The sequence below is a fragment of the Canis lupus genome, chromosome 3, assembly GCF_011100685.1.
Source record: "Canis lupus familiaris isolate Mischka breed German Shepherd chromosome 3, alternate assembly UU_Cfam_GSD_1.0, whole genome shotgun sequence".
Lineage (NCBI taxonomy): Eukaryota > Metazoa > Chordata > Mammalia > Carnivora > Canidae > Canis > Canis lupus.
Genome location: NC_049224.1, coordinates 37,122,386 through 37,136,261, shown reverse-complemented (window position 1 = coordinate 37,136,261; position 13,876 = coordinate 37,122,386).

Below are 13,876 nucleotides of genomic sequence, written 5' to 3'. Positions count from 1 at the left end.
ATCACTAGGCTTCTGAGTGGATTGACCCTTTTATCATTATATAACATCCTTATTTTTGACTCTAGAAATTGTCTTTGTTCTGAAATCAAATATTAATATTTTCAGTCATACTTTTATTGATTATTGTATTCATTTCCTGGTACACCTTTTCCAATATGTTTACTTTTGTGGTTTCTATGCGGTTTAAATTGAAGAGAGTTCCTGACACACAGCTTACAGCTGGATTGTATGCCTGCTTTTTAATCCATTTTGCCAATCTCTGAATTAAAAAAATCAAGACATAATTTACAAACCATAAAATTCACCCTATTAAAAAGAATAATCTGTGTTTTTCACAAATTCAAGAGGTTTTTCACCCATCACCACTACATTTTTCATAAATTCAAGAGGTTTTTCACCCATCACCATTATATAATTACAGAACACTGTCTAATTTTAAGTTTATATTTCTTTTTTAATTTTTAAATTTTTTTGAGTTTATATTTCTTAAAAGAAACCTCATCCCCTTTGGCCTTCTCCAAGTTCTTGAATAACACTAATCTATATTCTGTCTCTATGGATTTGGCTATTTTAGATATATCATGCCTAGACTACTATCTGAACTATTTATGGATTCATAAATAGAATGATGCAATATGTGGTCTTTTATTATTATAAAATAATCTCATGTCTTTAGTCACAATTGTCAGCTTAGCGCCTCTTTTTTTCTGTTAGTACCTTCTCCAACTTTTTTTTAGGTACTATTTACCTGGTATAGATTTTTACATTCTTAAATTTTCAAGCTATTTGTCTTCTTTAATTTTGAAATATATTCCTTGTTGACAGCATATAATTAGATCCTGTGTTTTCTTAATCCATTCTACCAATCTCTGTTTTTAATTGAAGCTTAATTTGCTTATACCAATGTAATTCCTGGTAAAAAAGATTTTGTATCGGTAATTTTGCTGTTTGTGTTCTATATGTCTTATATGGTTTTTGTTCCTCTGTTCCTCCATTATTGCCTTTGTGGATTAAGATATTTAGTGTACTAGTTTAATTCATTTTTGCTTATTTAACTATATTTTTTGAGTTATAATTAGAGTCGTTATCCTGGGAATTGAAGTTAACATTTTGACTTTCAACCATCTCATCTAGATCAGTACCAATTAACAAGACAGAAAACAACAAATGTTGGAGAGGATTTGTAGAAAGGGGAACCCTGTTGCACTGGTGGTGGGAATGTGAACTGGTACAGTCACTCTGGAAAACTGTGTGGAGGTTCCTCAAATAGTTAAAAATAGAACTGCTCTACGACCCAGCAATTGCACTGCTGGGGATTTACCCCAAGGATACTGATTCAGTGAAACGCTGGAACACCTACACCCCAATGTTAATAGCAGCAATGCCCACATTAGCCAAACTGTGGAAGGAGCCTCGGTGTCCATCAAAAGATGAATTGATAAAGAAGCTGTGGTATATGTACACATTGGAATATTACTCAGCCATTAAAAATGACAAATACCCACCATTTGCTTCGACGTGGATGGAACTGGAGGGAATTATGCTGAGTGAAATAAGTCAATCAGAGAAGGACAAACATTATATGGTCTCATTTATTTGGGGAATATAAAAAATAGTGAAAGGGAATAAAAGAAAGGAGAGAAAATGAGTGAAAATATCAGTGATGATGACAGAACATGAGAGACTCCTAACTCTGGGAAACGAACAAGGGGTAGTGGAAAGGGAGGTGGGTGGGGGGTTGGGGTGACTGGGTGATGGGCACTGAGGAGGGCACTTGATGGGATGAGCACTGGGTGATATGATATATGTTGGCAAACTGAACTCCAATTAAAAAATAAAAAAATTTAAAATTTAAAAAATCAATCTCAATAGTAAACAAAAATATTCTTCCTTTATAGTTCCATTCCTTCTCTATTTAGCTGTGACTGTCATAAAATTACATATTTATACATTGTATGCCCAACACCATCTTCTGTGCAGTTAACTTTTAAATTATATAGAAGAATAAGTGTGTTATAAACAAATATTCATTTATACTGTCTCCTATATTATACCCATATATTTACCTTTACCAGAGTTTTTTAAATTTTATTTTGCTTACAACTTACTATCTATTGTCCTTTCATTTTCAACATGAGGAATTCCTTTCAGTATTGTTTTCAGGGTAAGCCAGCTTGTAATAAATTCTCTTAGTTTTTGTTTACCTGGATATATCTCTATTTCTTCTTCATTTATTAAAGGTTAGTTCTGTTGGATATAGAATTCTTGACTGATAATCATTTTCTTTCCACACTTTGAATATGTCACCTATCCTCTGTGATTTATAAGAGAAGTCAGCTATAAGTCTTACTGAGAATCACTTGTATGTGAAAACCACTTCTCTCTTGCTGCTTTTTTTTAAAGATTTTATTTATTTATTCATGAGAGACACCAAGAGAAGAGAGAGGCAGAGACACAGGCAGAGGGAGAAGCAGGCTCCATGCAGGGAGCCCTACATGGGACTTGATCCTGGGTCTCCAGGATCACACCCTAGGCTGAAGGTGGCACTAAACCACTGAGCCAACAAGGGCTGCCCACTTTCTAGCTGCTTTTGACGATTTTATTATGATGTGTCTCTTTATAAATCTCATTCAGTTTGTACTCCTTGGAGTCTGTTCAGTTTCTTAAATGTATAGATTATTTCTTCATCAAATATTTCTTAAACTATTCTTTCTCCATCTTTCTCTCTCCCTTCTTCTTCTAGAACTCTCATTATGTGTATAATGTTATTCTTATGATATTACCCAGATCTCTGATACTCTATCCATTTTCTTCATTCCCTTTTCCTTCTTAGTTTCTCAGACTGGTAATGTCAATTGACCTATCTTTTCATTTACTGATTTTTTTTTCTGTCTGCTCAAATCTGCTGTTAAGTCATTCTAATAACTTTTACAATTCATAGCTTCTTAGTTATAGTCTATTTTGGGGGAGACATCAGTCTCATACTCTGTTTATATCTTAAGACAGGTTTTCTTTAATTCTTTTACATATTAAAAATAGTTGATTCTCATTTTCTAGGAAGTCCAACATTTGAGCTTATTCAGCACAGTGTTTATTGATTTACATTTATTTATTTATTTATTTATTTATTTATTTATTTATTTTTATTATTTACATGTTGTGTGTGTGCATGTGTGTACAATACTTGTGTGTCTCATTTATTATTGAAAATTGGACATTTTAAACAATATAATGTGGAAATCCTGGAACTTGTATTCTTCTCCCTCCCCAGGACTTACTGTTTTGCTATTTGCTGTTATTGTTTGTTTAATTAATAATTTTTATGACATAATTCTGCAAAGTGTGGTTCTTTTTCTCCCTGTTTCCTCACTGAAATCTTTGCTTAGTGGTCTGCTAATGATTGTATAGAGATTTTCTTAAATACCTGATATCAATAAGTGTCTTAGACTTTAATGAGAGACTCTGTGTGAAGGTTAAGGCATTCCTTCAACACTCAGTCAGTCAATTAACAACCAAGCTTAAGCTTTCACATTCTTCTTGCACACATCCTCAAGGGCAGTCAGAAATAAGAGATTAGAACATCTCATGTCTTTCTTAAGCATGTGCACAACTTTGGACATGTAAAAAGTGCAATCTGTATGTGCCTATGGTCATCTAGATTCTTAGATATATGCCTTCAAAGTCATGTGGAAATTTCACTCCTTAGCTTTTCCTTTTAAGTATTTTGATTAGCCTGTTATTTACCTCATTATTCACTGCTTCAGGCATTATGAAGTTAAACTATTGCCTCTAATTCTTTTTGACAAGCACCCTGGAGAAAATATTTTTAACATTTGGTGAAGTCCAGGTCTAGTCAAATAAAAATGGCCTTGTGAATGTAGTCTTACAGGAAACCACCAGACAAGCCTCATAAGGACAAATTCTCCAAGTATGGGGCTTTGAAGGAACTCCAATCACTTTCTATCCCTCTGGGTACTGCCAAGCTGATGTTTTTCATTGTCATCATGAGCATTTATTTTCAAGGCTACCACAAACTTAATGAGGGTAGATTGGGAATGCTTCAAGCTCACTGTTTTTGTTGAATTAATGTTTGTTTTGAATAACCACTCCCCAGCTTGGTAAATTTAAAGAGTTCTGAGAAAGTTAATTATGATAAGTTTCATCAGTTTTTTCCTTGTTTTTATAGAGAAGAGAGTTTTCAGATATTCACATTTCACCATTTTTTATTGATATCACTCTGATTTCTGTCTTTTGGTTGTTTAATTCGACCATTTACATTTAAGGTAATTATTGATATGTGATTCCATTTTCAATTTTAGTATTTGTTTTCTGTTTGTTTCTCTGGTTCTTGTTTTTATCTTCTTGCCTTCCTGTGAGTTATCTGGGCACTTGCTAGGATTTTATTTTGACTTAAATATGTTTGAATACAATGGAATATTACTCAGCCCTTAGAAATGACAAATACCCGCCATTTGCTTTGACGTGGATGGAACTGGAGGGTATTATGCTGAGTGAAATAAGTCAATCAGAGAAGGACAAAAATTATAGTCTCATTCATTTGGGGAATATAAAAAATAGTGAAAGGGAATAAAGGGGAAAGGAGAAAAAATAAGTGGGAAATATCAGAAAGGGAGACAGAACATGAGACTCCTAACTCTGGGAAACAAACTAGGGGTGGTGGAAGGGGAGGTGGGTGGGGAGGGTGGGGGTGACTGGGTGGTTGGCACTGAGGTGGGCACTTGATGGGATGAGCACTGGGTGTTATTCAGTATGTTGACAAATTGAACACCAATAAAAAATAAGTTTATTTTAAAAATGAATATATCTCTTTGTATGTGGTGTTAGTATTATCTTGGGGCGCCTGGATGGCTTAGCAGTTGAGTGTCTGCCTTTGACTCAGGGCATGATCCTGGGGTTCTGGGATTGAGTCCCACATGGGAATCCTGCAGGGAGCCTGCTTCTCCCTCTGTCTATGTCTCTGCCTCTCTCTGTGTGTATCTCATGAATAAACAAATAAAATCTTTAAATCAATCAATCATTATCTTGAGGTTCAAATGATATTATAATTTGTAGTTTAATCATCAAATAAGATTTATAAGCTCATGAGAAAATGAATAATCTCTTCTATGTAATCATATTTCTACCCATTTTGGTTTTTTTTTCCTTCCTGATGCTCTAAGATTTCCTCTTTTGTCATTTCCTTCTGTTTGAAGATCATCCATAGCAAATCATAACAGTAGGTCTGCTAGTAACTAATTTTCTTAGTTTTCCTTTACTGAGGTCGTCATTTCTTTTTTATTTATGAAAGATAGCTTTGCCGTATATAAAATTAACTGTTAATAGTTCTTTTTCTTTAGCACATGAAAAAAATATTGTGCTACTTCCTTCTTGGTTTTCTATGAGAAATGTTCAGTTAACTTAAATTGGTGTTTCACCATAGGTAATGTATCATTTCTTTTTACTTGCTTTCAAGATTTTTAAACTTTTCCTTAGTTATTAAAATTTTGATTATTAAGTCGTGATACGAATTACTTTAGGCTTATCCTAATTTGGTTTTATTAAACTTCTTGGATTTATAGATATGTCTGTTGTCAAATTTGAGAAGTTTCCAGCTATTGTTTTCTCTTTATTCTTTTTGCCCTACTATTCTCTTTCTCTCTCTCTCCTCTCTCTCTGGGGATACTCTTAGAATCTAGAGAAAGACATTCATTATATGGTCTCATTCATTTGGGGAATATAAAAAATAGTGAAAGGGAATAAAGGGGAAAGGAGAAAAAAATGAGTAGGAAATATCAGAAAGGAAGACAGAACATGAAAGACTCCTAACTCTGGGAAACGAACTAGGGGTGGTGGAAGGGGAGGTAGGTGGGTGGGGGTGGGGGTGACTGGGTGGCGGGCACTGAGGGGGGCACTTGACGGGATGAGCACTGGGTGTTATTCTGTATGTTGACAAATTGAACACCAAAAAATTAATTTATTATTTAAAAAAGGAATCTAGAGAAAGGAATTGCATTTAAATGTGCTCTCCATGGGCATCCCGGGTGGCTCAGCGGTTTAGCGACACCTTTGGCCCACGTCGTGGTCCTGGAGACCCTGAATCGAGTCCCAGATCGGGCACACTGCATGGAGCCTGCTTCTCCCTCTGCCTGTGTCTCTACCTCTGTGTGTGTGTGTGTGTATGTGTGTGTGTGTGTCATGAATAAATAAATGAAATTAAAAAAAAATAAATGTGCTCTCCAGGTGATCTGGATCCTGTCTCTGTTATCAGAATGGTAGAACTGTCCTCAGAAGTTGCTGCAGCAGATAGTTTATCTGAGGACCAATGTCAGTGCCAACATAGGAAGGTGGCTCACGGCTGAAGCTTTACCAGGTGAAGATTTCTTTCTTACAGAGTTTCCTTTCTCAACACAACTCTTTCTGCTGAGCAACTTCAGTTCATTGTCTATAGAACACCTTTAACACCATTATCCTGACTATAATAAAAAAATATTCTTAATTGTAATACTTTATGCTTTATTATATTGAATTGCTATTTATATCCTTTATTTTGGTTTAATTTTTTAATGTACATTTTATTCCAGCCACTGGACTGTAAGATCTTTGAGGAAAATTTAGGCATTTCGGAATGCCTCTCTACAGAATGATCTCATGGGAGTCATTATCCGGAGATCTCATTAAATGGATATCATGAGCCCAGAGTGCCCTAGAAACGCAAATTACCAGCAAAAATTGAAGGATGCCTATTTCTCTACCTGATTGATGAGGGAAGGGGTTTTGTGGAAACATAAGTCAGCAAAAATCCAAAAGGGGGTGATGTAAAAAAAAAGAGCCAAATTTCAATTATAGTCTCCCAGAGATGAAGAGAAAATGAGGCAGGAGCTGTAGCTGGACCAGGGCCTGTGTATCTATCACCCATTATTTTTTTCTACCATGGGGTGGAAGGTCCTTGGTAGAGAGAAGAAAAAACAAAGGTATCTGCACTTGAAAAGGGCTGTATGACACACACCCTGTTTAGAGACCTTGGGTGTTAATCACTGAATCCTCTAAGATAAATCAGAACCTTCACTGTTCCTCTTAGTACTTCACAGATCCTCAAGCACAGGAGCTCCCTATGATATTGGCTGATCAGGACAGTGAACACAATCATTTTCTAATATTTATTTACAATGATTCCAACATTTGAAACTATCAGGTGACATTTCCAAGAATAATGACTAAATGTAGGTTAAATATTTTTACATACCTGTCTCCTCCCTCTTTCACGCTTTTTCATTTATTTATTGTTGTTCAGTTAAATGGATTTTATAAGCATACAAAATGACCACTATTTGCTGTTTCCTGCCTTGTTAATTTTCCCCATTCTCACTGGAGTGAGGTGGTATCTCGTTGTGGTTTTGATTTGTATTTCCCTGATGGCAAGTGATGCAGAACATTTTATCATGTGCTTGTTGGCTATGTCTATGTCTTCCTCTGTGAGAATTCTGTTCATGACTTTTGCCCATTTCATGATTGGATTGTTTCTTTGCTGTTGAGTTTAATAAGTTCATCATAGATCTTGGATACTAGTCCTTTATCTGATACATCATTTTCAAATATCTTCTCCCATTCTGTAGGTTGTCTTTTAGTTTTGTTGACTGTTCTTTTGCTGTGCAGAAGCTTCTTATCTTGATGAAGTCCCAATAGTTCATTTTTGCTTTTGTTTCTCTTGCCTTCATGGATGTATCTTTCAAGAAGTTACTGTGGCCAAGTTCAAAACGGGTGTTGCCTGTATTCTTCTCTAGGATTTTGATGGAATCTTGTCTCACATTAAGATCTTTCATCCATTCTAAGTTTAGAGTATGTGGAGAAAGGGGAACCTCTTGCACTGTTGGTGGGAATGTGAACTTGTGAAGCCACTCTGGAAAACTGTGTGGAGGTTCCTCAAAGAGTTAAAAATAGATCTGCCCTACGACCCAGCAATTGCACTGCTGGGGATTTATCCCAAAGATACAGATGCAGTGAAACGTCGGGACACCTGCACCCGGATGTTCATAGCAGCAATGTCCACAATAGCCAAACTGTGGAAGGAGCCTCGGTGTCCATCGAAAGATGAATGGATAAAGAAGATGTGGTTTATGTATACAATGGAATATTACTCAGCCATTAGAAATGACAAATACCCACCATTTGCCTCGACGTGGATGGAACTGGAGGGTATTATGCTGAGTGAAATAAGTCAATCGGAGAAGGACAAACATTATATGGTCTCATTCATTTGGGGAATATAAAAAATAGTGAAAGGGAATAAAGGGAAAGGAGAAAAAATGGGTGGGAAATATCAGAAAGGGAGACAGAACATGAGAGACTCCTAACTCGGGAAACGAACAAAGGGTGGTAGAAAGGGGGGTGGGGGTGCCTGGGTGACAGGCACTGAGGGGAGCACTTGACGGGATGAGCACTGGGTGTTATGCTATATGTTGGAAAATTGAACTCCAATAAAAAATAAATAAGAAAAAAGAAAACCCAGATGTACAGAAAAAAAAAAGATCACTATTTAAGTCATCTGTAACTCCTATATCTTCACTAACTATGACTTCGGTATTCAAAATACGTGAGAGCTCTCCCCAGGTGAAGAAGGCTTTGGAAGGACATGAATATGATGTAATGAGATAATTCTGTTAAAAAATACCTTGAGTTATATCTGGGTGCATGTTCATTTTATCCTCCTTACAGATACTCTGCAGCAGTTATATGCCAGTGATGTGGCATGCTAGTGATGTAACATGAGGCCAGAGCTTTCTAAATGGGCTTTTTTGGCCATAAACCAAAGTCTAGTCCCTCCACAATGATTATGTGCCTTTGCAATCTGGAACTACATTTTGTTGCTCAAGACATAGAAAATGTCTTTTTTTTTAAAAAAGATTTTATTTATTAATGAGAGACAGAGAGAGAGAGACAGAGCAGAGACATAGGCAGAGGGAGAAGCAGGCTCCATGCAGGAAGCCTGATGTAGGACTCAATCGCAGGTCTCCAGGATCAGGCCCTGGGCCAAAGGTGGCGCCAAACCGGAGAGCCACCCAGGCTGCCCCATTTGCTTTTATTTAAGTTTGATTTGCCAACATGTAGTATAACACCCAGTGTTTATCCCATCAAGTGTCCTCCTAAGTGCCCATCACCCAGTTACCCCATTTCCCTGCCTACCTCCCTTTCCACAACCCTGTGTTGCCCAGAGTTAGGAGTCTCTCATGGTTTGTCTCCCTCTCTAATTTTTCCCACTCAGTTCCCCTCCTTTTCACTATTTCTTATATTTCCCATATGAGTGAAACCATATGATGATTGTCTTTTTCCAATTGATTTACTTCACTCAGCATAATACCCTCCAGTTCTATCCTTGTTGAAGCAAATGGTGGGTATTTGTCCTTTCCGATGGCTGAGTAATATTCCATTGTGTGTGTGTATTTATATATATATATATATATATATATATATATATATATATAATACATATCACATCTTTTTTATCCATTCATCTGTTGAAGGACATCATGGCTTCTTCCACAGTTTGGCGATTGTGGACATTGGTGCTATGAACATTGGGGTGCAGGTTTCCCAGTGTTTTACTACATCTGTATCTTTGGGGTAAATACCCAATAGTGCAATTGCTGGCTTGTATGGGTAACTCTATTTTTAAGTTCTTGAGGAACCTCCACGTTTTCCAGAGTGACTGTACCAGTTTCCACCAACAGCGTAAGAGGGTTCCCCCTTCTCCATATTCTCTCCAACATTTGTTGTTTCCTGTCTTGTTAATTTTCACCATTCTCACTGGGGTGAGGTGGCATCTCATTGTGGTTTTGATTTGTATTTCCCTGATGGCAAGTGATGTGGAGCATTTTCTCATGTGCTTGTTGGCCATGTATATGTTTGGAGAAATTTCTGTTCATGCCTTCTGCTCATTTCATGATTGGATTGTTTCTTGGGTGTTAAATTTAATATGTTCTTTAAAGATCTTGGATACTAGCCCTTTATCTGGTATGTCATTTGCAAATATCTTCTCCCTTTCTGTAGTTTGTCTTTTAGTTTTGTTGATTGTTTCTTTTGCTATGCAGAAGCTTTTTATTTTGATTAAGTCCCAATAATTCATTTTTGCTTTTACTTCCCTTGCCTTCATGAATGTATCTTTCAATAAATTGCTGTGGCCAAATTAAAAAAGGGTGTTGCCTGTGTTCTCCTCTAGGATTTTGGTGGCTTCTTTGCTCTTTCTACTAGGAAAACTGTTTTTCCTGAACCCTTTAGAAAAATGATGAATAACATTTATTGTTGTTGTTTGTAAATGTGTTGTAAAAGGAAAATTTTCTCTTAATAAAGGTGTTCAGAGTACCTCTCTTGTCGAAGAAGCTCATCTGTTAGTCCTGGATGCAATGAATGGAACAGGGGCAGGTGTTATATGATCATGAGAAAAAGATTTAATTTCCATGGGCTTCAGTCTTTTCACCTTAATGAGATTTGAATCAACTGAATAGCTTTCTATTGCAGGACTGTTTTGAGGCAGTCCCTGACTTATGTGCTGATCGTAAGGAGGATAAGAACCGAGTGATGAAGAAAGACATGGCCCCATTCTCCAGGAACATGTAACCAGAAAATGGGATATTCTCTCTTTAGTTCTGAATCAAAGTTCCCATTTCAGGCCAATAGCTGAGAGTCTACATAAAGGGATGGTGTTACAGTGATTAAGATGTGCACCCAACCCTCTGGAAACATACTAGAACTAAAACTGCCACAGAGTGAGTTAGATGCAAAATAGCCCTAAATGGAATGTTTTAAACCATACAACAGAATTGTTAGCAAAGCCAGTCCAAAAAAAGAAGGTAATCAATACCATTTGCACACATTATTTTTAAAAAAGATATTTTGATTATACAAGTAATCCATGTTAAGTGCAGGATAATTTTCAAATACAAGTAAACAAAAAGAAAAAATGAAAACCACCTTGTTACTGATATCTGAGAATCTGTGCTCTGACCATGGCTCTGTCTCTCCACCTGTATTTTCTCAAAAGTGGAATATAGACCCCCCTGCTGCTCTGCAACCTGCTTTGGAGTTACATACATTTTCCATATTCATAAAAAATGAATAAATCTCTACAGTATAATTTTAATAAATGTAGAGTGATTTAGTTTGGAACTATCATGATTTGATTTTTCTAAAGAAAATATAATCACCATCTTTATATCTAAATATATATTATACATTCTTATTTATTCAGAATACATTTTAGTAATTGAATTGTTAATACACAGTTTTACACATTGACAAACTGATTAATTTTTTTAATTTACTTTTTAAAAAAGATTTTATTTATCTATTTGAGAGAGAGCACAAGTATAGAGGGAGAGAGAGAGAATAGACTCCTTGCCGAGTAGAGAGCTTGATGCAGAGCTTGATCTCAAGACTCTGAGATCATGATCTGAGCTAAAGGCAGATGATTAACCAACTGAGCCACCCAGGTGCCCCTTTAATCTACTTGGTTGATAATAAATGCCAATAGGGCATACACAACTTTATTTTTTCATATCACTTCACCAGTCTGCTCCCATGAGTTACCATTCTTACTTCAGATGTCCCACTTGCACAAACTCACATTCATGATATTGACCCACCTATATTGTCACACCACGAAAGCTGTAAATTGTTTTCACACTAATTAGCATATAAAGAGGTAATCTTAAAAAAACAGTTTTTTTTTAAATTTTTATTTCTTTATAATAGTCACAGAGAGAGAGAGAGAGAGGCAGAGACACAGGCAGAGGGAGAAGCAGGCTCCATGCACCGGGAGCCCGATGTGGGATTTGATCCCGGGTCTCCAGGATCGCGCCCTGGGCCAAAGGCAGGCGCCAAACCGCTGCGCTACCCAGGGATCCCCCCCAAAAAACAGTTTTACAACATCAAGTTTCAATACCTTCCTTGCAATGTAACATGCATATGCCAACTTATGTGGACTATGTAACAGAGAAAAAACAGTTAAGGAGAAAGGAGAAGGAAAAGGATATGTTAAGATATCTTAGACGTATCATCTAAATTTTAAAAATCTTTAACAAAAAGCATTAGTGTTTTTTAAAATCTTTACACAAACCAGTGTGTATTTCTTCTCTGCTCCTCTCCAGGAAGGGTGTGTGGACTCAGCCCAGATGGAAAGGCAAGGCTCTAGGTTTTGTTTCATACCTCAAAGATTTGTGAACAAATTTGAGCAGATTAATTAAGTTTCTCATATGGAACCTGTCGAAAATTTTGCCAGGCCCACCTCACATAATGATAACCATAACTCTTTAATTTAAAGGTAATTTTCATAGAGAATTATAAGAGTTATGGTTAAGACAAACTGGCACCACTGAGTTTGGTCATCTTCCAGAAATGATGAAAGTTTTAGATATTTAATTAGTTTCCTTTCAGTTATTTGAAAAGATACTTTCACTAGGATGTTGAAATACAATTACACTTAATGCTTGGCTGTAAGCAGAGAAGTCCAGGTCATGACCTGTCCACCCATATGCCCAGAGAATCATTGATCAGATCTATCCAGACAGAAAAAGCTAAGCAGAAAAATTATCACTTGGCTTAGTTAAGTCTGAAAATGTTTCATCACACACAGGCAAACACACTGAATGTATTAGGTTATTTTATTTTTTTAAAGATTTTATTTATTTATTCATGATAGTCACACACACACAGAGAGAGAGAGGCAGAGACACAGGCAGAGGGAGAAGCAGGCTCCATGCAGGGAGCCCGATGTGGGACTCGATCCCGGGTCTCCAGGATCGTGCCCCGGGCCAAAGGCAGGCGCCAAACCGCTGTGCCACCCAGGTATCCCTGTATTAGGTTATTTTAAAGCCACAAATGATTCTGATTTTCCATTTGCTTCATATCTCTTTCTATGGACTACAGCCAATGGAACTAACTAAAATCCATAGAATATTTTGGTGCCAGTCTCCCACCTGACACAATTTTTCCTCAAACTACTGTTAGCAAAATTAATACATTAGCAGTCTGCTTTCCATCTCCTCATGGAGAAGCCAATGATTAGGAGGAGAGGCCTGTACAACTGGGGAAGGACATAAGAAGTGAAGGCAGGAGAAGCTGCAGTTGGTGGCTACAAAGGTAGTAATCACAGGCAGCAGGAAAGAGAAGGGCAGCAGGGACTATTAGGTGCTCACCCCACTTCAACACTGTGCTCTGTGCATTTTATCCAACTTTAGCCACCATCACCATCCTCCTCATTTTACACATAAGGAAATTATTGCTCAGAGATGAGTCACTGTAAGATGCTTAAATGGTCAGTCAACAGGTGTTTGAAGTAGGATTTTTTGTACTTTTCTTATGCCAAATAATAAACTCATTTCTCCACGAGAATCTGGTGATCTTAAAATCATGAAGTTCATTGCCAGCTTAGACATCATTAGGTAGAGCTAGGGCTGTTTCAAATATAAATATAACTATTACTGCTACCAATAATAAACACTTCCTCAGCACTGATTATGTGTCAGGCACTAGTGCAGGCACTCTACATGCTGCTTCAGTTAAGATAGGGTAGGCAATACTGACATCATCATACTTTTCAGGGATGGAAAGCACAATGGCTTATTTCTCACTCATACTCTGTATTCATTCAGAATTGGCCAGGGACTGAACTCTATGTTATTGTAACTGCTTGGCAGATGGAGAGGAAGAACACATCAAATCACATATTGCCTCAAAGCATTCACCTAAAAGTGGACACACGGTCATATGTCATGGGCTGAAACACAATCACAGGGCCAAGCCTTATATCAAAGGGAGACAGTCTGTGCCTGGGAGACAGGATCAGAAATACTAGGTGGCATCAGTAACAACCTTTATGCATGCA